This window comes from Lagopus muta, chromosome 22, assembly GCF_023343835.1.
Source record: "Lagopus muta isolate bLagMut1 chromosome 22, bLagMut1 primary, whole genome shotgun sequence".
NCBI lineage: Eukaryota > Metazoa > Chordata > Aves > Galliformes > Phasianidae > Lagopus > Lagopus muta.
The window spans coordinates 6,012,430-6,037,626 of NC_064454.1; positions in this window are offsets into that span (position 1 = coordinate 6,012,430).

Here is a 25,197-nt window from a genome sequence, read left to right on the forward strand (position 1 = left end):
CCCTTTCTTTGCTTGCCTCTGCTGCGTACTGACAGGAACCTCTAACCATGGCCAGAGTGGCTTATCCAGGCACAGCAGCAGCTCTTGCATCAATCTCAGAGAGAGACTGCCTAATGGAACCTAATGAAGCAGGTGAAGTAAGGAGCAAAGGACCTCTGTCTCATGCAACAGCTGTCGGGTGCTGCTCATCCTGGCAAGCAGCTTGCTTTAAATACTACTTAATCTTCCATTTTGGAGCTACTTCTTATTAATAGCCTGCCTCCCAGCTTGGCCAGACTGGAGCACTGCAAGTCCCAGGGGATGCGCCAGGCTCAGGCAGACCTTCAGCATCCAATCTGCCAGGAAGTTTGTCTTTCTCTATCTTCAGCCGCACGTTTCTTCCCTTTTGCTCCCAGTGGAGAGCAAGGCTAAGTCCAAGCATAACACCAGGCTTTCCTAGATAATAAACAGGTCTGTGAAATCTCACAGCAGCAGGGGGCAGCTCATCCCAGGGTCATCTGGGAACTGAAGGGATCAGAGAATTCAGTGGTTGTAACAACACCAAAGTGCTGTCGGAGCTGCCATGCAACAGGGACTCTGTGCAGTAAGAACTGATTCCTACTCATCTACAGCTACAGCCAATGCAGGCTTGAGACTGGGCAGGACTGGGGAGAGGATTTCCTACAGCCACTCATGCCTTGCCACAGATCATAGAACCATTTGAGTTGGAAGGGAGCTGAAGGCCGCCTGGTGCCGCTCCCTGCAGCGCACAGGGACACCCACAGCTCAGCAGTGCTCACAGCCCCGTCCAGCCTGACCTTGGCTGTCTGCAGGGACGGGGCACCACCGCCTCTCTGGGCAACCTGTGCCACTGCCTCACAAAGGCACTGTGCAAGCTTCAGACAAAGTCCCCTGAGGAAAGCTGACAGCTATCAAAACCTGAGACAAACTGAGCTGGAAGTCCAGGTCAGAGCCCAGGGGCATGAGCTGCATGAGCAGAGCTGGGGGAAGACAGCTCCCACCTTCCCTCACCCAGTGCCCAACAGCATGCAAACAGCTGCAATGGTCAAACTCCAAATTAATATGCTAATATGGGTAACCATTATCTTATTTCTCCTCTGACTACAGCTCATAACTCACCACAATCAGTCACAGGTGACTTGACATTAGTCATTTCTGCAGATACTCTTTGATGCCACCCCTTCACAACGCAGAGCAGTTGAGCAATGATGGTGTCTGAGCTTTCATCATGCTAATAAGTATCAATAATGATGCATCAAGCTGAACACACGCAGCTACTTATCGGAGCATTGCCATTGCACACAGCTCAGCACAAGCTATTTTATTAGTGGAGACAGTGCTGCAGTATTAGTTTCCTCATCAAGCTCAGACCCCACCTCTGACAGCACCATTTGTTAATTTGACTGCCGAGGCACGAAATTCACCAGCAAGGCCTCTGTCAAAGCCTGCACACAACTTCTGCTCGGGAGAGACTGTAATGGCTCCGTTATACATCAGCCAGGCTGGCTGGAGTATGGAAGTGGAGGTGGCAGTACAGATAACAGATGTCAGCAAAGAGAGGTGAGAACCATAAGGATAATGTGTCAAGAACACAAGGGCACAATTGCTCACCTAATTTGCTTCCTGCTGTAGTAGTGATTGCTCCTGCAAATTGGCTGCTCAAACAGAAGACAGACAATTTTGTCAACATCCCTTTGCAAGGTCTTGGTAAGGTGTGATTGTCCTCCTGCATCCCCCTGTGCTTCCAGCAGGATGCCCAAGCTCTTACTTTGATCCTGTGCTGTCAGGGTGCAAAGCACTGTGCCATAACCATGCCTTTGTATCCCACACCCACCCCACCTACTGCCAAGCAACAACTTTGCTTAACCAAATGCCTGCAGGCTTTCAGTTGCAGATGAAGGGGATCTGCAGTACTGCTTTATTGCAGTCTGCCCCACAGCACATGTACATCATAAAACACAGGAAGGAAGCATCTTTTCTTTTCTCCTGCAGCTTGCCCCAAGCCCACCCCATGCTAACAGCCCCCCACTGCTCAGCCCCGCTCTGCTTTCTCATTGACATCACAGTAACCGCTGTGGAGCTCAAATCCACGGGGGCATGAAGATGCCACCACAGCAACTGAGGGGCCCTTATATTTGCTTACTGAACTGAATAATCCATATCGCTGGATTAAACGGTCCCTCTCCATTTTAACAGCTTCTCCCTGTCCGCTGCCCTTTGTCTGACTGTACGTTAAAAGCAGACCAATCGGTAACGACATCCTGCAGCCCAGACTTAATTTATGAACAAAATCTGCCAGCTCTGATTGCTTGTTTTTTGCCCTTTAAAAGGTGCTTACTTTGAGAGCCCAGCTAGCAGATTTACAGACGCACTTAGTGCTGCTGCACATTGCGTGCACAAATGCTGCATCCCACCTTGCTGCCCTGCCCACTGTTGGAGATGGAACTCTGTGTGTAATGTATAACCATTGCACTGTGCCTTCCTTCAGCTGCATCCCCAAGAAGTCAGTTGTTGCCCCTGGACTCTCTGCCAGTGGGTTTCCCACCTCAGGATCACACCTGATAAGAAATAACCCCCTGGGAAACACAGAACCCATGGAGTCCTGGTCCTCGCTACTCCAGAGAGGCGGTGGTGCCCCGTCCCTGCAGACAGCCACGGTCAGGCTGGACGGGGCTGTGAGCACTGCTGAGCTGTGGGTGTTCCTGTGCACTGCAGGGAGCGGCACCAGTTGGCCTTTAAGGGTCCCTCCCAACTCAAACCATCCTATGATGATGATGATGATCTCCAATGGCCGGAGGCCACACATTCATTGGTGCTGAGCAGGAGGTGGCTGAGGCTCAGGAGTTGCGTGAGGTGCCTCGATATGACAAAGCCTCTGACAGCATCCTGTGTGATGAGAACTCCCTGCAGCCCTAGGATGGCAGAGCTGCTTGATTAATGAGCTCACTAATAAAGAGTGTCACTGGGAGTGACACAGTCTCTGCACTCCAGGCCTGCAGCAATGTCCTAAGCATGAACATCCATGGTGACACAGGCTAAACTCAAACTACACTTAAAGCCAAGTTTCTAAGGAAACATACTTGTGCTCCAGTCCCAGAGTGCAAGATTTGTCAGTTGGACTGAGAATGATAGGTCTGAAATACACCCAGCTTCAGTCGTGAAAGAAGGCAGAGGAGTGAGGCTGCACTGCTGCCCAACATAATGGGCTTTGCACTGTCCACCACGGGTATGGAAGACCCCAGAAATGCTGACCAGCATAGAAGGATAAGCCCATACCTCTCAGAATCTGCTTCTTTTCCCTGCCAAATCACTCCGCATATTTCCCCAGAGCATCCTCCAGTTTGTCCCTTAGCAAGCATGCTGGCTGACTTGGCATGGTCTGCTCTTGATGAACCTATGTGTATTTGTTTGAGCAGGAAGAAAGATGTTTTCTTGTCTTTTTCTATCCATATTGGGAAGTCTTGGGGCTCAGACTGCAGTCTCCCAGGCCATTTCATGCAGAGGCACTGAAATACAAATAATCATCCCTGCAATAAAAAATGAGGGTTAGTTTGAACTTGGACATTGCAGTTAGCTTGCCCGGAAAAAGACAGACTTTTGGAGGAAGCATGACAATAACTGGACTTTCAAGTTGTTAAAAAGTAAAAAATACTTTTTAAATTTAGGGGCAGCATGACCTGGCAATTAGTCATAGGACAGTCTCCATCTCAATTAAGACAAACAGCCCAGTGTAATGGAAATGGTAATGCGACCAACAGGAGCAACCTGAGTTATGGTCTCAATTTTCTCCACGCCTGATGGATTTGAAATAAGTTCAGGGAAGGTCAAGCGGTTGACTTTTTGCTCGCTGATCTCACACAAAGTTTCTCTATCCATTTCTCCCTCCCCATGAACTGTCTCTGGCCTCTTGGCAGCATTGTTCTGCCTCTCAGGGACACAGTTCCCTCAGCTGCATTTGTGCCGGGAAGGAGAGACAACCGAGGCAACAGAAACCTGCAAACTCTCTAAGCGCAACTCAAGGAGGCGTCAATGCCCGTCCTTCCCCCAGCTCACCTTGCACCCAACGCGCGGTCCGCATGCGGTTGCGCAGAGCAGCAGCGCCACCCAGCGCCGGGAGGACCGCGGGGCAACAGCTCCGGCCTGGGAATTAATTGCATTGGAGCTCCAACCGCGGGAATTAATTGCATTGCTGCCCACTGCTGCTCCGGCCCGGGAATTGATTCTACAGTTGCCCGTTGCTGCAGAGCTGAGCACAAATGGGGCGTTAACACAGGTGCTGACAGAGGTTATTCAGATAATGCATTCTCCAGCACCACTGTGTTTGTTGTCTTCAGTATCACAGAACCATAGACTGGCAGCTCAGGCTGCCCAGGGCCACATCCCACCTGGCCTGGAGTGCCTGCAGGGATGGGGCGCCCACAGCTCTCTGGGCAGCAGCGCCAGTGCCTCACCGCCCTGACCAAAGGATTGCTTCCTCACAGCTCACCCACATCTCCTCTCTTTTAGTTTAAAGCCCAGCTCCCTCAGCCTGCCTTCACAGCAGAGGTGCTCCAGCGCTCTGAGCATCCTCGTGCCCTCCTCTGGAGCCGCTCCAGCAGCTCCGCATCCCTCCTGTCCTGGGGGCCCCAGGCCTGGGCACAGCACTGCAGGTGGGGCCTTGCAGGGGCAGAGCAGAGGGGCACAACCCCCTCCCTTCCCCCTCCCCTCCCCTCCCCTCCCCTCCCCTCCCCTCCCCTCCTCTCCTCATGTCCCGCTTCTGCCCATCAGGACCCCAAGTCCTTCTCTGCAGGGCTGCTCTCAACGAGTTCTTCTCCACTCTGGGCTCATGTCTGGCGCTGCCCCGACCCAGGAGCAGCACCTGGCCTTGCTGAACTCATCAGGTTCTCTCGTGCCCACTTTCTGAGCCCGTCCAGGCCCCTCTGGATGGCATCCCTTCCTGCTGTTGTGTCTGCTGCACCACTCAGCTCGGTGCCATCAAGAAAAAGGATGTCAAGAAACACAGTGTTCTCACAAAGTTCTCACAATGGCAGCCAACCCATGAGCAGGCTCCTCATAGCACTGGGTTCTCCTGCATAGATCCTGGCTGAAGGACCCAGGAGCCCTTGTGGAACAGCTGCACCATGCTCAGGGCAGGGCTCAGCAGACTGAACGCCGCAGCCTGCATGAGACAGAGCAGCTCAGGTGCTGGTATTGCCCTTTCCAAGACTAAAATTGATTAATCTTAGCTCACAGTTATTTCTGCTTCATTTTTTAAAATAATTTTTTCCCCATTACTCTTCTGTAAAACTTTGCTCCCCTTGGTTGTGACTTACAGGCACAGCTCTCTGCTAAGTGTCAGCAAAGCTTTCCCCTTCCTGCTCTCCGTTAAATATTCCTCTTTTTTTCAACCCAAATATTCAGGAAAAGATTCATTACAATTCAGAAACTATTGAGATGCTGTCCCTGTACTCACTGTGGCTTTTCAAACTCAGCTTTTTGTGCTGTTAGGATTTGACCCAAAGGCTCAGAGCCACAAGCAGCTCCTTCAGAGTAAAATCAGCAAGAGCAGCTTATCTCAGCCCCATGTAATCTACACAGAGCAGCTCTAAACTCCCACACAATTCTCCCCAAATGTGCTGTAACCACCATTTCAGAGGATTCCATCCAAAGGATACACAGAGCCTGGATTCACCCTAATCTAACTTCAGATATCTAATTGTGGAATTTTGCCTCATGAAACTTCATGGCAGATTCTTGGCTTGCATCAGACCTGATAAAGTTCTCTGCCTGAGGATGATGCAGATGTTCCTGGTGTGAGACCCCAGGTTTCAGGGGAAAGCTTGGTTGCCTTTTCCCCTCACTACCATCTCCAGTTCTTTCCTCTTATTTTAATCTCTTCCCAAGCACATGTAACAGCACTGTGACAAGCAAAGCAGCTGGAAGGCAACTCCTGGTGCACACACAGCATTCTTACTAACAGGCAAGAAGGGCTGGTAGATACTTTTGATCAAGATAGCAATTTTCCTGATTCCATTCAATTACAATGTAAAATCAGCCACATTAGGCCAACAGTCTCAGGAGCTATTAATTCTTGAGAAAAGGATAATGAACCTAATAAAATTAGATCTTCCAGTTCCCAAAGGAAGAATGAGTTGTATACAAGATATAGACTGCCATGGTCCCATTTAATTGCACCACATAGGCCTGGGGCTGATAGCAGCAAGTAGTTTGTCTCAAGGATTCCTAATAGAAAACATCAATTTGCTCATACAACATTGTTTTTAAACCAGCCACTGAGCAGGCATTCATAATGAGTGAATTGGAAAGAGTGCATCAAAGGAGGGTCCCTGGGATGGGTGGATTTATTCTGAAACCAGGGTGAGCTCAATTATTTGCAGACACAATCTGCTTTGACCCATGTTTCCACACAGCATGGTAATGGATATAAGTAGTTAAAGCCATTCTTGGCACCGAGTCCTGCAGAAGTCCTTGGCTGCAGCCCTGGGCTCCCTCCCTAAGAGCCATCCCACCATCACATCCCTCCCCCCAGGCATACACTGCCTTGATTTTCTCCAGAACAAGCAGAACAAGAGCATGAGAATCAGCAGGAAGGGATCTCCCAACATAAGCCTGGAGTACAACGCAGCTCCTGTCACTTGCTCGCCATTGAAGTGGACTTGCCCCCACTCGCAGCAACAGCAAATGCTTAAAGACTGACGAGTCTGCAGCCGGGAAGGACAGGAGCACAGTCAAGAAGTTTCATTTGTCACACATCCCTGTTTGTTTTGTCCTCTGCATCAAAGCTGCCTTTTGTTCTGTGGAAGAGAGTTAAAAACCCAACCTCTGAGAAATTAAATGCAGGGCTTTTGTTTCTTTTCCAAGAGGTTTCATGCCAAAATCTTTCTACCTGATAGATTTTACAGTGCCACAGACAACACTGCCTGCTGAGCTCTCAAGGCTTTAACTGTGAATTGCTGAATATTTGTTTAAAAATGAAGACAATACAGTGCCCCACTTATAAAGATCTATAAGGTCGATGTTGCTGCCCTCCAGGAAGAGCCCTCCCTCTGCTTGCCTTCCTCCACACTTCTCTGTGCCTCAGAAGGCCCTTTGCTATTTAGATGACAGCACTTTCCAGATGTATGGGGAGACTTCTGTTGGCTATCTGCTTGATGGCTGACGTGTGGGGCTGAACAGAAGTGACCACGGATGACAGGAGATAGGATGAAGTCATTTCTACTGAGGACAAATGATGTGAAGTGAGTCCTTCTGAAGCTCCGTGCTGGCACTGCCCAGCCTACGTGGTGAGCACAGGTTGAGAAGGGGCTGAAACATTTTCATTTTCAAGAGCTGGAATGAAAGGCTGAGATACAGCTGTAACAGAATTCCCGAGATTGACATTCTCTGATCATTTGAGAAAAAAATATTTTGTATTAAATAATGTTTTTTGTCCCAAAGTCTGTTTTCATCCCCAGCCTTAGCAAAATGCCTTTTACTAACATTACTAACCATTTACTAACAGAGGTAAGAAAGTTTCCGTACCATCCCCCTTTGCAACTTGCCTCTTAAACACAGTCTAATCCAAGACCATTTCCCACGTGCTGAAAGCAGCTGATCTTGAAGGCTCAACAATTTGAGAAATTTTCCTCAAAAAACATCAAAATCGCGACCGATTGTCATTTACCTGGACTTGAGCAAGGCCTTTGACATGGTCCCCCACCACATCCTCATCTCCAAATCGGAGGGATGTGGATTTGATGGGTGGGCCACTCGATGGATAAGAAACTGGTTGAAAGGCCGCAGACAGAGGGTGGTCATCAATGGCTCTACGCCCAGGTGGAGGCCGGTAACGAGCGGCGTCCCCCAGGGGTCTGTCCTGGGAGCGGTGCTCTTCAACATCTTCATCAATGACAGCGATGTAGGAATCGAGTGCACCCTCAGCAAGTTTGCTGATGACACCAAGCTGAGCAGTGCAGTCGACACGGTAGAAGGAAGGGATGCCATTCAGAGGGACCTCGAGAGGCTGGAAAGGTGGGCCCGGCAAAGTGCAAAGTTTGGCACTTGGGCCAGAGGAATCCCAGGCATCCGTACAGGATGGAAGGAGCGGTGCTTGAGAGCAGCCCTGCGGAGAAGGACCTGGGGGTCTTGATAGATGAAAAACTGAACATGAGCCAGCAGTGTGCTCTTGCGGCTCGGAGGGCAAGTGGTGTCCTGGGCTCCATCAGCAGAGGGGTGGCCAGCAGGGACAGGGAGGTGATTGTCCCCCTCTACTCTGCTCTTGCGAGGCCCCATCTGGAATACTGTCCAAGTATGGAGCCCGCAGTACAAAAAAGACAGGGAGCTGTTGGAGAGGGTCCAGAGGAGGGCCACTAGGATGATCACGGGACTGGAGCACCTCCCCTATGAGGACAGGCTGAGGGAGCTGGGCTTGTTCAGCCTGGAGAAAAGAAGGCTGAGGGGTGACCTCAGTGCAGCCTTTCAATACCTAAAGGGAGCCTACAGAGGGGAGGGGAATCAACTCTTTGAAAGGGTTGATACGTGTAGAACGAGGGGAAATGGTTTTAAGTTGAGGGAGGGGAAATTTAGGTCGGACATCAGGGGGAAATTCTTTACCCAGAGAGTGGTGAGGTGCTGGAACAGGCTGCCCAGAGAGGTTGTGGATGCCCCGTCCTTGGAGGTGTTCAAGGCCAGGTTGGATGGGGCCCTGGGCAGCCTGGTTTAGCATTTAACGTGGGGGTTGGTGGCCCTGCATGTGGCAGGGGGTTGGAGATTCTTGATCTTTGAGGTCCCTTCCAACCCTGGCTATTCTGTGATTCTGTGATTCTGTAATCCCACTTCCACTGCTCTTTATCTCCCTGTGCTGTGTAACACCACCATGGGGAAGAAATCATAGTATCATAAAGATTGGAGAAGACCTCTAAGATCATCTAGTCCTACCAATGTCTACAAGCGTGCCCACGCAGAGCATCTGCTGCTGATCAAGTCTGCAAAATGGGTGATAAGGGTGTTCGATTCACACCACAAAGCAATCCATCTGCTGAGCTGATGCACGATTCAAAGAGAAGCTGAGTCAACAAGGACTGGTGCTGAAGGGAAAGTTTTCCTCCTCGTAACAATATGAGTGACTAATTAACAATCAATAAACCCAGCGGGGTTGGACTCAATGATCTCTGGACGTCCCTTCCATCCCCTACAGTTCTGTGATTCTGTGAAAGCTTTGCCAGGTGCAGACCAGTTCAGCCAGAGGATACAACTGGAGGAGTTGCCTTGAGAGCAGATGGAAACTAACCTAAGACACTTGGAGTTCCCCATACATGTTTCCATTCTGCAGCCTTCACAAGCTCAGCATACAGGGCACAGCAAGGAAATTCAGCCAGCACTTCTGAATTCGTAGCCCTTTCCAGAATGGGAAATGGAAGAGTATGGCTCACCAGCCTGAGCATAGGAGGCTCAGCAAGTGTTTTCCCTGGGAGATCACTGGGTTATCACCATGGGGATCCATTGCCTCCTGCTCCTACTCTGAAGACTTTCTCCAAAATGCTGAGATTTCCTCACAGACAAAGATCTCTGCTGCCCACGTGCTGTTGGAAGCCTGAAAGCAGTGCTGTGTGGCAGTCAGTGAGGCAAAGGCTGTCCTTGGCCTAGTGTGTCAGCCTAGATAGGAAAACAGCCCAGAGGATTCCTCAGCATTTGCAGTGTCAGCAAAATGAGGACCAACATGTGGTGGTGAGATGGACAAGTACAGATGTTTCCCTTTTTGGTGTTCAGAATTTTGAAAGAAAATAGATTTTGATATATTTTTTTTTAACATGGAGAGTAGATATGTTTGGTGAAAATTTTCATTTCATAAACAGAAAATTTTAAAAAGATGCCTTGGGTGAACACTTCTGAAGTGAAAGGGAGGAATTCTCCATCTCATCCTTTGCGGGGTGTGATACAGGCAGGGATGGACCATGAGAGCAACGAGCATATGAGATGGAGACACACACAGGAACTGCTGGCCAGGTGACAGTGGGAAAAGCATGAACTGAAGCCTCTTGGAGTTCTACCCTGTCCCGTTGCTTAATTAAATTTACAGCCAGGGAATTTAAATTTAATCATGAGGTTGGTTTTCTCTCTACAGCAGCAGAGGTACTGTAGAACCGTGAAGATGTGGAACTTGGGGATATGGTTCAGTGGGCATAGTAAGGATGGGCCAACGTTTGGACTTGGTGATCTTAGAGATCTTTTCCAACCTTAATCATTCTGTGATTCACCAGCCTGTACCTTGAACCCTGCAAGCAGAAGCAGCCAACTGTTAGCACATGGCCAGCAGCAGGTCCCAGCTCCACAACAGGAGCACGAGAATCCTCCCGCAGCAAGCAGAGGGACACGACAGTGCTTGTGAGGAGCAATCACAGGTTCCTCGAGCCTGGCTGTCTTTTGGCTCAGCACAACTCTTCATGCACCAGGGCCTCTGAGTGCTCTGTAGTAAAAATAATAGCCATCAATTTTCCAGGTAAGCAGATCATTGCATCTTACCGACTCAAGAAATGTGGCAATTAGAGCAATGGCTCCCCTGGCTCCATTTAACTTAGTCACTTCTCTCCTCCTATCAAAGCAAACAATGGGCAGCCCAGCTCCACACAGCAAGAAGCCCCTGCATTTTCTGAGAGCCCCTCTACAGATCCCAAGGCAGGTCCCCGCACTGCCTCCTCCCCTACAGCCTCAGGACAGTGCCCGCAGGCTAACTTTGCAGTTTGAAGCAAGCGTGGAGCTTGGAGTCATCTTCTCAGTGGTCTGTTAGTTCCTTACATGGCCTCTGTGGCAGAGACGCCAGTGGTTATGGGATGCAAACTTGTGCCAGAGCAAAACAAATTTGATTGGAATGAGAAAACCAATGGGAAGGGCAAGCAGCTGGCTCCATTTAGAGCCTTATTTTTAGAAAACATCTGTCAAGGGATTCAAAGGAGACTGGCAAGCTCCCTTGAGCACAGATGAGCCCAAGTGGAGACACTGGTCTGCATAATTTGGAGCCATGGGATTTGCCATGAGGGAGCTGTCAGCACAGCCTGCCCCACAGATGCTGCAGAGCCACATCAGATCCTGTGGGACAAACCTCTCCTGGCAGGGGGTGCTGGGCTGAAGGGCCTCAGAGCCCTGTGAGAATAGGCTGGGTGGAATTATGGAGGTGAGCCAGACCACCAGCACATCCCAGCCTACCGAGGAAGAGCATCTGGGGCAGGAATGGATTCAAAAAACAAACACACAATCAAGATTTAGGCAGCTCCTATGGTCCCCTTCCTTTGTTCAGCATCTAAAGGGGCTGTAAGAAGGAAGGGGAGACTCTTTAATGGGGTGTGTGTGATAGGAGAAGGGGAAATGGCTTCAGACTACAAGGCAGGAGATGGAGGCTGGAGCTGAGGAAGAAGGTTTGGCACTGAGGGCGGTGAGGCACTGGCACAAGTTGCCCCATCCCTGCAGACTCATTTGGCACCAAATGGCCTTTGCTGGTCCCTTCCAGCTCAAACCATTCTATACCATTTGCTCTACGTCTCTACTTGCCTTGGTTCCACTGGGATCGCACACTGGATGTCCTGGGAGGTTCACAGTTCTTCCTGGCTTTGGCACAGCAGCTGCCCTGCCCTGGGATGTCACACACAGGTGATGCAGGGCATCCAGCTGGAAAATGGTGTGTAATGGTTACCAGCACTGGCTTCCACCCTGGACACGAGTAGCTTCTTTGCAACTGAGAGATAGATCCAGATTTCTGAGGAGAGATTTGCAGAGTGCTGGGGCCCAGGGCAGGGAACAAAGTTCAAGGGAATGGGCAGCGAGTGCACAATGAGTTTGTTTCCTCCTGTCATAGAGAGGAGCGGGACAAAGGCATCACAGAAGAAAATGACTCATTAAGAGGTATCAGGATTTATTTACCTCCAGCTACACAGCAGGTTAAAACAGTGGATGGTGAGGACTGTGTTTAACTCCAGACTGCATCCTGCCTCTGTGGGGATCCTGAGGTTAATGCCTCCATTTAAATGGAAATTGAGTGCCAGATTATTAGCAACTGTTTGAAAAAAAAAAAAAAAAAAAAAAAAAAAAAAAAAAAAAAAAAGCCCAAAAAATTATAAAGAATCCTTATCAGCAAGCAAGCACAGCATAGTTCTCAGCTAACGTTCCCATTAGCACAGCTCAGCCATGCTCTGGGATCCGGGTCAGCACTGACCATCAGCAGCACTGCTTCCAAAGAGCTGCACTAGGAGCATCCCAGGGCTTGTACCTGCAGGAAAAAGCCAACTTGGAGATGGTCAGCCAAGAGGAACGACAGCCACATTGGAAAGGCTCTAAGAGCTTAGGGCTGCCTAGAAGAAAGAGTTTTTTTGGGGGGGGGATGAATAAAAAATACAAAAAATAAAAATAAAATAAAATAAAATAAAATAAAAATAATAAAAAATAAAAAATAAAAAATAAAGAGGGAGGTTCTTACACCAAAAGGCAGATGAAGAGCTGGCTGTTCGCTCTGGTGGATTCATTCAGCTCAGAAATTAACCCAGCTGCAAGGTCTGACTGCAGCCCGTCAGCACCAGGGGGTCTCATTCTTCCCTTGTTACAGCAAACAGCTCAACTAAAGACAATATTGACCCAGAACTTTTCTTCAAATTCTTTTGAAATAAGCACTGTTTTGCAGGCTGCTGCGGACCTCTGCTGCTTCTGCTGCTCATGAGGAACATCTCTGCCCCCCACAGATACAGAGGGCACTCAGGCCTTGGGGTAGGGCTGTATTCAGAGAATCTAATCTTTCATTTTAAAAAGTTAAGTCATAGAATCATAGAACCTTTTGAGTTGGAAGGGACCCTTAAAGATCATCTAGTCCCTATTCTTTTCTGGGGAGTTGGACAAGCAGCTCAATCAGGTTTCTCAGAGCCTGACAAGTCCTGGAGCAGCTATGGCACATAGGATCTTTCAACAGGAGAGTAGAGCAGAAACAGTTATTTTCCAGCTATTTTGTACAGAAGAGCAAGCATCACTTCTAACCACATACACAGACCCCAAACGTGCGAACAGCTGGGAGCCTTCCTGACTTGGAGGGGAAACCCAAGCCTTGCAGGCTCACATTAATCTTCTCTGTCACCTTCCCAGCATGTCACTGGTTTGTGGTATGAATCCCTTTCCTGGGGAGTTTTCAGCTGAAGCAGTCAAACAGGGATGAGACCAGAAAGAGGCACAGATTGATGCTCAGTTTGCCCCAGGCTGGCACAGGACTGGGGCAGTGATGGGACACACTGTATGGCCAAGGCCATGCCCAGCGCTCAGCCTCCTGCCCCAGCTTCTCCTCATGCTGCATGAGGATGTGCTACCTGAAGCAGCAGTTGGTGAGAGAGCACTATGTGAGGGCAGATGACCCCCTACAGCCTGAAAACCTGAACAAAAGAGGCACACAACGAGAACAAACAGCAGCACTGCCCATTCTCCAGATTGCCATCCCAAGGATCTGGTGTATACAAGAGCAGTCTCAGGCTGAAATCAGCTGACATCTCCTGAGCCCTAACTCACTTCCCACAGCAGGGGATTGGAACTAGATGGTCTTTAATGTCCCCTCCAACCTAAGCCACTTCATAAGACGTGATGCAGCTCCTCTCTTGGCTCTCTCAGACCTCTCTGGGGGAACAGCTCTGGTTCCTGCCAACAGAGGACCAGAATGAGTGACCACAAGGGAAAGGGATTTGGGTGGAGAAGGAGCCTTTAAAGGGAAATGTTTGGAGGTGCTACTACTGCCTGAAGAAAAGTCTAAGAGTACTGACTCATTACAGAAATATTTACAGCTTCACTGCATTGCTGCAGAAAAACCTCATGCTGCCATATTTAATTTATTTCAGGCTTGGAAGAATAAATCTCATTAAGGGCTGGTGCTTTCCTTTCACAAGGAGAAAGCATGTGTTCGCACTCAAGATAATTACAAACATCCATGGCTTTAAAAATAAACCCATGTGCATCAGCACAAGCTCTGAATCCAACAAGTGGCTTCAGCTTGAGCAGCCCTACCAGGACACTGCTAAAGGCAACAAGGGGGGCCAGAACTGAGCACCAAAGGGGAAGCAATCCTAACAGGAGAGCTCACCTCGTGCTTGGTGAGGGCAGTTGCCCTCCTCTTGAGTTCTCAGCCTTGTCCCTAAAGTAAGCAGCAGATGAGATGCAAAGGGTGCAGTTGCCAGGTAGCACAACTGCCTGATCTGCCACCCAGAGTGAAGTTCCTCCCTCAGAGCTCTTTGATCAGTTCTCAGCTCCTGCAGAAATCTAACTCACTGCTGATGACTGAAAGGCACAACGAGAAGAGAGCATGGGATTGGTAACACAGATCTCCCCTGAGAATGCTCTTTGCAAATCCCCTGCTTTGTCTGATCTGAGGATCTTCAGCATCGAACCCCAAAATAAAAGTCAGTCGATTTGGGATGGATGCAGCATACCCAAAGCTCCCATGTTCCATTACTTTGCCGAGACCCTTGGCTGTATATTTTACACCAAGAACTCCACAGCAGAGCTCTGCTGCCACATGACAGATAATGGCCAAGTTTTTGCGAGAGCCTTTTGGAGATGGAAAGATTTATTTCAACTGCATCTCTGCTCACACCCAACTACCAAGCACACTCATTGCGCCTATCAGATACCCACACTGCTATTTTACGTCTGACTGCTGACTCTGGCACCAATTTGGTGCTGCTGTTGCAAACCACAGGGCAATATTCTCCTCCACACTTCCGCAAATGCTACTTTAAGCCTTGAACACTAAATTAAGCAGCAATTAAGTTCCTTCTTTACTGATTGCATCTGTTTCGTGACAGTTATCAGTGCTGACTTATGAACAAGTATCCAAACCTACATCAACTTTTGCCAGCAGCTCTTGTGAAGCACCTGATTAGTCTCATAAGCCAGTTGCATAATTTCTGCACTCATCAGGTACCGTGAGTCATTCGGAACTCTGGCTCCCAAAGCAGAGCAAATCTCTTCTTTCCTATAGGGTGTTGCTCACAAAAGGAAGGTTATTCAATGTGAGGTCAAACTCACTGAAGTAACAAGGACTGAATTTAAGCAGCATGCGTAAATTATCCCTTATCAGTGATATTATTTATCTTCAAAATTTCAATTTCAGACTGTCTACAGTGATAGTACAAGGGGGAATGGCTTTAAACTACAAGAGGAGAGATGTAGGTTAGATGTTAGGAAGGAATTTTTGACCCAGGGGGTGGTGAGGCGCTGGCGCTGCTGCCCAGAGAGCTGTGGGTGCCCCATCCCTGCAGGCACTCCAGGCCAGGTGGGATGGGGCCCTGGGCAGCCTGAGCTGGTGGGGGGCAGCCCTGCCCACGGCCGGGGGTGGCACTGGGTGGGCACTGAGCTCCCCTCCAACCTGAGCTGTTCTGTGAGTCTATGTTGGGTGCTGCACAGTGACAGTTTCTTCTCAAAAATGAGTTACTGCCGTGTGATCTCACGGGGCAAAGTAGACCTCCCACTGAAAGCATCTCATACAGCACAGATCTAAGTGCTCTGAGGCATGAGGTCACACTTTCTGTGTTGGTTTTAAACTGCAGATTCATCCCTGGGTTACATATTTTGCTGTTGAAATATGCAGCTCAGGCCATATGGAAATGTCCCCTTCCATAGACATTCTGTGGCTCTGAACGAGGCTCTCACTGCAGAGGAAATCCCTGCCAGCCCATCTGCACATGACAATCTCAGCCTTGCAGTCCAAGGCACAGATGCCTTTACCAACACAACCAAGGTAAGACAACAGAAGGGAAACTGTGCACACAATACACATTAGACAAGAACATCAAAGAATCTGCTGTCCACCTAGCTTTAAAGTGAGCTATCACATAGCATCCACTGTGGCTCACAATGTCTCTAAAACCATGTAAACTGCATCTCAGCTGGCTGTTAGTATGGGGAGAAATCTCTCATGCAGAACTGGACACTGCACTGTGGCTGTGGCTGTGGGAAATTTGTTAGGAGCAAGAATGTGTTGTGTGGATAGGTTTCCCTAAAATATTCTCACTGCAGACCACTGAGAATGAAAAATAGTAACAGCAACCAGAACGCATCCAGACACATCTGTCTTGTGCTGTTGGCACAAAATGAAGGGTTTAGAAAAGCTTTTCTTCTGGTTTTATTTAATTCTTTCTCTGTGGTTACTTCACATTGAGGAGCTGAGGAGCCAATTTCCTGCTGGGCAGAGCCTGAGGAGCTGCTGCCCAAGGAGCACTTCCCAGCCTGGGAGGAACACACTGCCCAGGCAGTGGCTGAGGGGCTCCTCGTGTTCAGAAGAGCAACTGGAAGCTGTTCCCCTTGTTCTGTGCCGAGTGCTCCTGCTCCACTTTAAGTGCTTGCGAAAGAGATAATTACAGGCAAGGAGTGCAGACTGCTGCGATGTGCTCAGGGCTTTGCTTTGTATCCCTAACAGATCTTCAAAACCAAGTAATTGCTAAGGAGAGAAGGCTCCACATGATACCACCTTCCTGCTCTACCAAGAGCTACCTCTGCTCTGGTGCATTAACGAGGATAAATGTGTTTTCCATCCCCAGAACCCAGGTTTGTTCCAAACCAATGGAAGGTTTCAATTCCAGGCCACATTTGTGCATCTTTGTTCCTACACCCATGCAAAAACCACAAGTAATTCTGCAGTGAACAGCACAATTGCACCAATATGAAAGCAGATTGGACCAGCACCAGCATTTTCCTGCATTCCCTTATGGCCTCTCAAGCACGTAATACACTGCTGAAAAATGTGATGTGGTTTGGTTTTGTTTTTCACACTGTCAGGCCTATCTGATGGTCACACAGGAAGTTTTGGTTTCTGATCCTTCTGAGTTTGCTCCTATAAGTACATTCCAGCTCTTAGAATTATCTTCTTGCCAATTGCTTCTGCACATGTGAAAACATCCACACATTTTCCTTTCCTCCTTGTCTATCTGTTGATGGATCTGTCTTTGCCACATAACAGAAAGGCTTTCGTGGTTTCTTGGGTTAAAAAAAAAAAGAACTGAATGTAAGCAGCCACCTGCAGTGAGCCAAACAGCAGCAGCCTGCACCATTGTGAGCTGGGATGGGTTTCACTGCAATGCTTCACGCAGAAGTCTTCAGAATAAGAACCACAGAACCATAGAATAGAATCACAGAGCCAAGAAGGTTGAAAAGACCTATAAGATCATCCAGTCCAACCATCTGCCTACCACCAGTGTTGCCCACTGACCATGTCCCTCAGTCCTCCATCTACCCTTCCTCCAAACACCTCCAGTGACAGTGACTCCCCATCCCCCTGGGCAGCTGTGCCAGTGCCTGACCACTCTTCATGAGACAAAATTCTTCCTAATATCCAACCTAAGAGGATAAGTGGGTTTGCCTCAGAGATAAACAGCCAACAAAGCATTGGTCAAAGGATCAGCAGAAAGAAGCTATCTCCAAAGAACAGCCTAAAGCATAAACCTTCCCACGAGCCATACTCTGCATACCCCATGGCTTGCAGCAAGCCCACCCCGCTTACCCTGTGTTTCACTGAATGCATCACCAGGTCCTGTAGTGCTACAGCTGGCGTGGCTTGGTGCCCTGTGCCTCTTATAGACACCAATGACAAACTGAAGGTCTCAGGCCAAGGCTGGTCACACACACATCCACTACACAGAGGCTGTGGATACGTTTGGCTGGGGTGGCACAAACCTACAGCTGTTTGGCAGACCTCCATGAGAAGCTGCATCAGAGAAAGAGGAATATTCCTGTGCCTTTAACAACTCCTCAGTTATCACTCATACAAACTGCCTTTATTGCCTTATGTGAACATCTCAGACATTAACATAACAGGGACAGAAGAAGCACCCATCACTCCACATGTCACTTCCAGATCAGCTCTCATTATGTGATGACCACTTAGACCAGTGAGCATTTTGCCCCAGAGTTTACTGCAGTCCTCTGAGACTTTTGTAAGGTTCATTTCAGGCCTTGAAAGTGACAGCACTGACTGAGCTATCTGCATTCCTCCAGGTGCAGAACAAGCTTGATGCATCCATCATCAGCACCACTGATCTCAGCTCTGAGAAGTGCTTGCACACAGCTATTTCCTCATTTCCCACAACTGGAGGCTCTGCTGCTTTGGCAAAGGAAGGTTCTCCACAGGCATGAATTTAAATATAAATGGAAAGCACAAGCAATTCCACGCCATGGAAGGACTCGGTGTACTCAAACAGATGGATTTTACAGCCGGAATTATTGCACTTCATTGTTTTGTGCTGGCAAAGTCCAGGCTTCATTATGATACAAAAACAACCATAGGTTGCTGATGGGCTGTCATTTCGCAAGAGAAAAAGCAAGTGGGCAGCCACAGCGTGGTGCACTCCATTGGGCCCAGAGGACAATGCTCCAAGGTCAGCCTGGGAGCCAGGCTAGTCCAAGTGTTCTGTACTGCTCACAAGAGACACTTTTAGGAAAAAAAGGCAAAGGATTTGCAAAGCTATGACTCCAATGTAGAAAAACATCGTTATCACAGGAGCACTGTGACCAACCTCAGGGCACAGGCGCACAGCAGGCTGAGGATGCTGCGTGCCCCTTCCTCCCCCTGGCTCCCCTGCCTGGCAGTGAGCAAACTTCCTCCAGCAGAGGTGCTCCCAACCCACAGACCAGGGGACATAAATACTGCTGCTCCATGGCTGAGCAGCCAGCCATTCCCTGGGCCACTGCCAGCACTCCACAAACTCCTTTTATTTATAGCTTCGGTGAGAATTTGTCTTCCTAGAGCTGCCACTGTATTATATCTATTATTTAATGTTTTGTCTCAGTGATACGCTGTAATTTATAACAGCCCTTAATAACACATTAAAACCTTGTGCTGTGTTATTTTCTTTCCTGTTGTGCTTTTCAAGAGCTCAAGTAGATTTAGGCACGGTTTTGGAGCATCACTGGTACACCCAGCCTGGGGCACTCATGCTCTTGCGAGCTAAAAGCACGGGAGCAGTGGTTTCTTCTCTGTCCCTATACACCAAGTCTTTCTGCTCTTTCGGCACTGGACGAACCACTGACTTGAGGGCTTAGAAGCAAGCAAAGTATCGAGGAATTTAAAACATGAAATCACTGTTATATTTCCAAACCAAGAGAAAACTGAGAAACGGCACATGGCTGAGAAATGGCAAATTTTTCATAGAATGAAGCTTCTCGGGAATATTTGTTCCCATTAAAATCAAATAAAAGGTTGATGCATTTCTAAAACCTTGAAAGGTTTTGAAAAGGCCTTGAAAGCCTTCCAAACATGGATCAAGAAGATGACATTTTTCTCAAGTCCTTTGGCAAACACATCCCTTTGTAAGGTACATCTGCACAGCCTTTGCTAATTCAGTCATCAGATGTCACCTTCCAGACACACCCAGCACCCAGCTAGACTGATTGCTCTTAAAAACCCGTAGTGTCAGTACCTGAGAATTTCTGATGGTTGCAAAGTGCCTTCTAATGGACTGATTACACATTCCAAACCTGTTGCTGTTTCCCCATGTAAGAAAGTAACGAGCCAGGGTCAATTCAGTGTGTGTTAACCTGTGTCCCCATCTGCTGGTATGGCAATGCAGAACAGCTGTATTACATCCAAAGAAACCAAAACCAAACCACCATGAGCCCATTTCTGACCAGGAGCAGCTGGTTGCCTTTCCCCTAACTCAGAGCCTGCAGTGCACAGGACCACAAACTCTGCATTCGTAGTAATTAAGCAAGTAAGCAGTAGTTCTCCTGGATGGCCTGGTGTGTCATACAATCACAGCATGGTTTGGGTGGAAGGGAGCTGAAGGCCGCCTGGTGCCGCTCCCTGCAGCGCACAGGGACACCCACAGCTCAGCAGTGCTCACAGCCCCGTCCAGCCTGACCTTGGCTGTCTGCAGGGATGGGGCACCACCGCCTCTCTGGGCAACCTGTGCCAGCGCCTCACCGCCCTCACTGCCAAACCTGCTTCCTCAGCTCCACCTCAATCTCCCCTCTTGTAGACTGAAGCCATCTCCCCTTCTCCCACCACACAGACCCACTATAGAGTCCGTCCCCTCCCTTCTTCCTCATCGGCCCCCTTTAGATACTGAAAGGATACAGCCATGAGGACGCCTGGGGCTGAAGCTGGCCATGCAGGGATCTGCAGCTCTGTGCTGTGCCACAAAGACTCTGCTCAGCTTCAGCCCAATGACAGAACTCATTCTCACAGCAGGGATATGGAAAAGCTCAGGACGTGTAAGTGTGCCTCAGGGTCCTTCTGCTGTCTCACTTGGAAAGGGATCTGGAAATTCACACTGTCAAACAGAGTATGGAGGAGAGGAACCTGTCCCTCCTTCTCACACTCTCCCACTCTGTTCTTCAATGGTTATCCAAGAGGAAACACCACCAGAGCAGTGCTGGGAGCGGGCTGGGGCTCATGCACCTCTGCTGCTGAGTGCTGATTATTAAAAATGCCTCTCACTGCAGCTGTGACATATAGACAAACTTAGATCTAGAGCAAGAAGAGAGAAAAAGAAAATGGAGCAGGCGGCTCGTGGTGATGCTGGCAGGTATTTTTTCCTCTTTATTAATATTGTCATGCCCCAGTTTTCTACTGGAATTCCAATGAAAAAAAAAAGTAAAAGAAGACACCGTTATTTGCTTCATGCTTTCTTAGGAAAGCAAAATGTATTTCTGTCGGGTTATCCATCTCCCTGAGGAGCTGCCTACGTATCCCAGAGCAAGGTAAGCAATGTTCTCGTAGGCAAAAGCACCGCTTGTGCTAGGAAAGCCCTGACCTCCAGGGGTGCAGGTAGGTAAGGGTGTGGCTACCCTCAGTTTTGGACATTCCCCTTTATGTGAACGTGTGTCATGGCCACATTTTCAGCCCAACCCAAATTTGTCTCAAAATGCACCAGGGCTGCTCCTGTCTGCACTCTGGGCACTTCAGCTCAGGGAGCCGCTGGTGATGAATATTAATTGCTTTAACATCTTGTTGTGGTAAGGCCAAGCACATTTCCCTGCCTTGGATGGTTGCTAGGGAACTGAGAACAGCAAGTCATGGGTTTCGTGTGCCTCAGCCGCCCGGGCTGCAGCACAGCGTCAAACCTCTGCGCAGGATTCGCCTGTTAATTATTTAGAGTCTAATAGTAGAAAGGAGGAAAAAAGCAATGCTTTTTCTTCCTCCTCCCAGCCTGGCTTTCAGACTACATAGGGCCATTAATCCCCAGAGCCAGCTCATGGCCATGCACTGCCTTCTCCCACAGCACGACAAGGATGTCCCGCTTGCTCAGCACCACAGCAAGGGGCTTTATTTAATTGTAATCATCTGAAGTTTGCACACATAACGCTCTCATTTCCTTTCTAATTTTGGGTGTAAACACATCATTGAGCCAAGCTTGCCCCAGTGCCCACACCTGGCCCTAGGGAGGGATGTCCTATGCAGGACTCTGAGAAAGGTGCCTACATAAAGCCAAAGGCGAGTGTGCTGCATGCACCATCCAGACAGCAGCCAAGCAGAGCAGAGCAGAGAGATGCAGAGAGACTGCAAATATCACCAGCTGGAGAGTTTCCTCTGCTGCCCTGGCTCTGAGCACTGCTGTCAGTCCCTGCCTCGGCTGGAGGGGGATGGGGGTGTTTGGCTTCAGGAATTCTGCTGCCCTCAGCTGTGTGATAAAGCAAGGAAAGGAGCTGGCCATGGGGGCTGATGTGTCAGAAACCAACTCCACATTCCCACCCCACCTCGTGTCCCTCCAAGAGCCTCCAAGAGGAAGGTGTATCCCTATGCCAACTGAGCAGGGCTCCGGGCTCCCAGGGCTCCTGGCCAACAGAGCACCATGAAGCTGAGCCTCGGGTAAGGATGCAGCTTGACCTAATTCTCAGCGCTAGAAAGCCCAGGCTGCATCTGGGTCCCACACTAGGCTGCTCCACATCAAATCTGGCACTGGGCTTCAGCGGCATCCCAACACCAACTGCTGAGGCTATGGTCCACACTACAGCTTTAAAGGAGAATGGATGGGCAAGGTTAGTGCTCTCTCCTTCCCTTCCTCATCATGGTAGAGGGCACAGGAATGAGAGCAGGAATTCTTGCTAACAGATGGCTCGATGTTGTGTAAACAGGTGCATCTGGTGGAGCATCTCTTCCATGGATCCCCCACCCGGCCGGTGTCACAAATAACAGCGCTTTGTCAGCGCGGCGGCTGGCTGCTGCCAGCAGGAGCCTCAGAAATGCCAATTGTAATTACAGCATTTATCCTGAAATACAGCCCTGACCCCATTCCCAATGAGAGGCATCGTGCCACTGACCACGTGAGCCTCGCCGGAGCCAAGCACTTGGCTCAGAGTCACACAGCACCCTGTGCCCACGCCTGCAAGGGGCCTCTCACATTCACCATCACACTGCACAGCGCTGCGCTGCAGCCGCCGCATCTGGGCTGGGAAAGAGAGTGCAGAAATGGCTCTGCTTCTCAAACAGCACATGGAGAAATAGGCTATTTCCAAAGTATCGATTGCCTCTCTTCTGCTTCTATTAGTTCAGACAGGGAATGTGCCTCAACAGCAAATCACGGCCCCAGCAGGGGTTACAGCTGCTAGAGGAAAATGAAGGGCCAGCACACTCCCAGGAATAAGTAAACTCTGAGTTTCTATTTGCAGTGGGTCGGTGCATCTGCTCTCTACATCTCACGTCTTTCACCTCTGTAGACAGAAGCTGTCCTGAACTGAATGATGCATCCATCAGTACAGCACTCCCAGCTGCACAAGCCCAGAAATCAAAGCAAAGCTGGCACAAACTGAGCCAAGAAAAGCTCATGGGCTTCTCTAAGTGTAAGGTCATGATTGGTTAAATCCGAAAGTTAATTTGGGGAAGGTGACATTATCCATGCAGGAACTAATTATGTTGATGAAAGAAGCCAATGTGATGAAGTAGTGCAAATGGAGTTTAGAAGTTATTTGTTTGGTGCACTTTGCAAACATTAGCTAATGAATTCTTCATGAAGCAGATAAATTGCATCCAATTTTGCAATGAAATTGCGATGTCATCTCTCAAGAGGTGAGACAAAGAGGTCAAATGGCTTGCCCTGTTCCACAAAATAGAGCAGGAGTAAAACAGGGGTCTACAGCTGTTATCTATGCTAAAGAATCTGCAATGAGGTGCCTTGGTTGTGATTAATGAGATGGTTGAGTGACGAGCATATGGCAGTGACAAGCCCTATCTCTTAGGGGATTAACAAATATCAGAGGTAAAAGCCTGGCGAGGGAGAGCAGCAATTGATGCATCTCTTGCAAGCTGCCAACAGCAACACAACAGGAAATTCTCCCCTGAAGAGCACGCAACTGAAATAGCTGCATCACACAGCAGTTTGGAGTGGAAAGAGAAGCACAGAAGGCTTTGCTAGGGACAAACTCGCATTCCAGATCAGCAGCAGAATTAGGACTGAAGTCCATCTTTTAAATTCCTCATTTAATGTGCTGACCTCTAAGACAGACTGCCTCCCAAGAACACCCACCAGCCCTGCTGCCCTGCTCTGCACAGAGCGGTGTCTTAGGAGCCCCTGTTCAGCACTGCTATAACGTGTCCAATAATGAACTGTTTCCATAAAAAAAGTTTCCAGTTTTCCAGTGGCTTTAAATACACAGAGGAGATGATTCATTCCTATCAGTAAATAATGCCTGGGACAAGAGGATTCAGATAAGAGCAGCTATCAATGGAAGGAACACAAAGCAATTAAACGCATGCAAGATGATGAGCATTGTGCTCACAACTAGAGAGCAGTGGAGAGAATCAGGCAAACTATAATCGGTAAATGCTCATTGCAAAGTCCAATTAGCATCTTACTGTCCAATTACTTGCTCACTGAAGCTAACATGGGTGGCAGCAACAGAAAAAAAAATTTGCCTTCTAGCTGCCATCTGTTTGGAGATAGGATGCAAACTTCTGAGAGAACCAGGACCTGACCATGGGAGGTGGGCATGGAGGAGGGCTGCATGCATCACTGCCATGGCAAACATAAATACAAACAGCCATTTAGCAGGAGCACGACGTGCCATTAGCCAGCGCCATTATGCGCAATTTAAAGCGATGTTTATCCTATTGACATCAGTTATTTTGCACCTACTTGCTGAGAATTGGTTTTACAGGGACCCTTGTTCTTTGGCAATGAGTAGATTGATTATAGTTATTACTTTAATAGTTAGAAAAACGAATTTTATAACACATAGTGCGTGTGAGATCCATGCTGACTTTCCACATGCTTTCACTGAAAGCCATTTAGATCCATTTGGCCCCAAGAGCTGCACTGTGCAGCAGCACTCCCTGAACTCCTGAAGTCTATCTGTGTTCTCCCCTCTCTGTGCTTCCACAGCCCAGCGAGGGCAGATCCTTCGCACAGCTCTGCAGACACCTGGCTCTTCTGTGCAGCAGCAGCAAAGGAAACCTGACAGAAAACTGGGTCAGATAAAACGTGTTCAATCTGGAAATAAATGCTTCCTTTTTCAAAGCTTTTTTTTTTTTTTTTTTTTAATACAACTGAAATTAACTTTGAAATGAAACATCATTTTGAAATTTAAAAAGCAGTGATTCATTTTTAAAAAGCCAAAGCAAAGTGCTTTTATTTTTATGCTGCGTTATGAACTAAAATAGACAAAATTTACATGCGTTTCCAAAATGCTTCAATAAATCCAAGCACCAGCCATCAGCCAAGGAGAAATTTGACCACAATTTCCCACCAGCTCATGGCTTTGTCTCTTTGTGTCTCAATTCTGCTTCTGTACAATATGGGTATTTTTCCTCTATCTTGTCTATATGTGCTAAAGCTATCAGAGCTGAGACTGTCTCTGCTTTTAGCCCACAAAGGATGGGGATGTCTCTTTCAGAGCTCAGGAATACAATGACAACGTTTATTTGGCACAGATTTCAGGAGCAACTGACTTACAATACAAGTATACGGATAGGTAAGGCCTATGTATTCCACCTTTTTTTATCCTAATTTACTGTGAAAGTCTCTGAAATTCTATCAGAAAGCCATGCAATGGCTCAGGTTGGAGGGGACCTTAAAGCCCCCACCAGCTCAGGCTGCCCAGGATCCCATACAATCTGGCCTTGAGTGCCTGCAGGGATGAGGCACTCACATCATTATAGCCCATGCACAACCTCCTGCTCCTTATCTACAGGAGGGTTTCTGTCTCAACATGCTATTAGCAAAATAGTCCTCTATGTTTCTTAATGAACTCTTGGTCCACCTTCCCTGCAGTCAT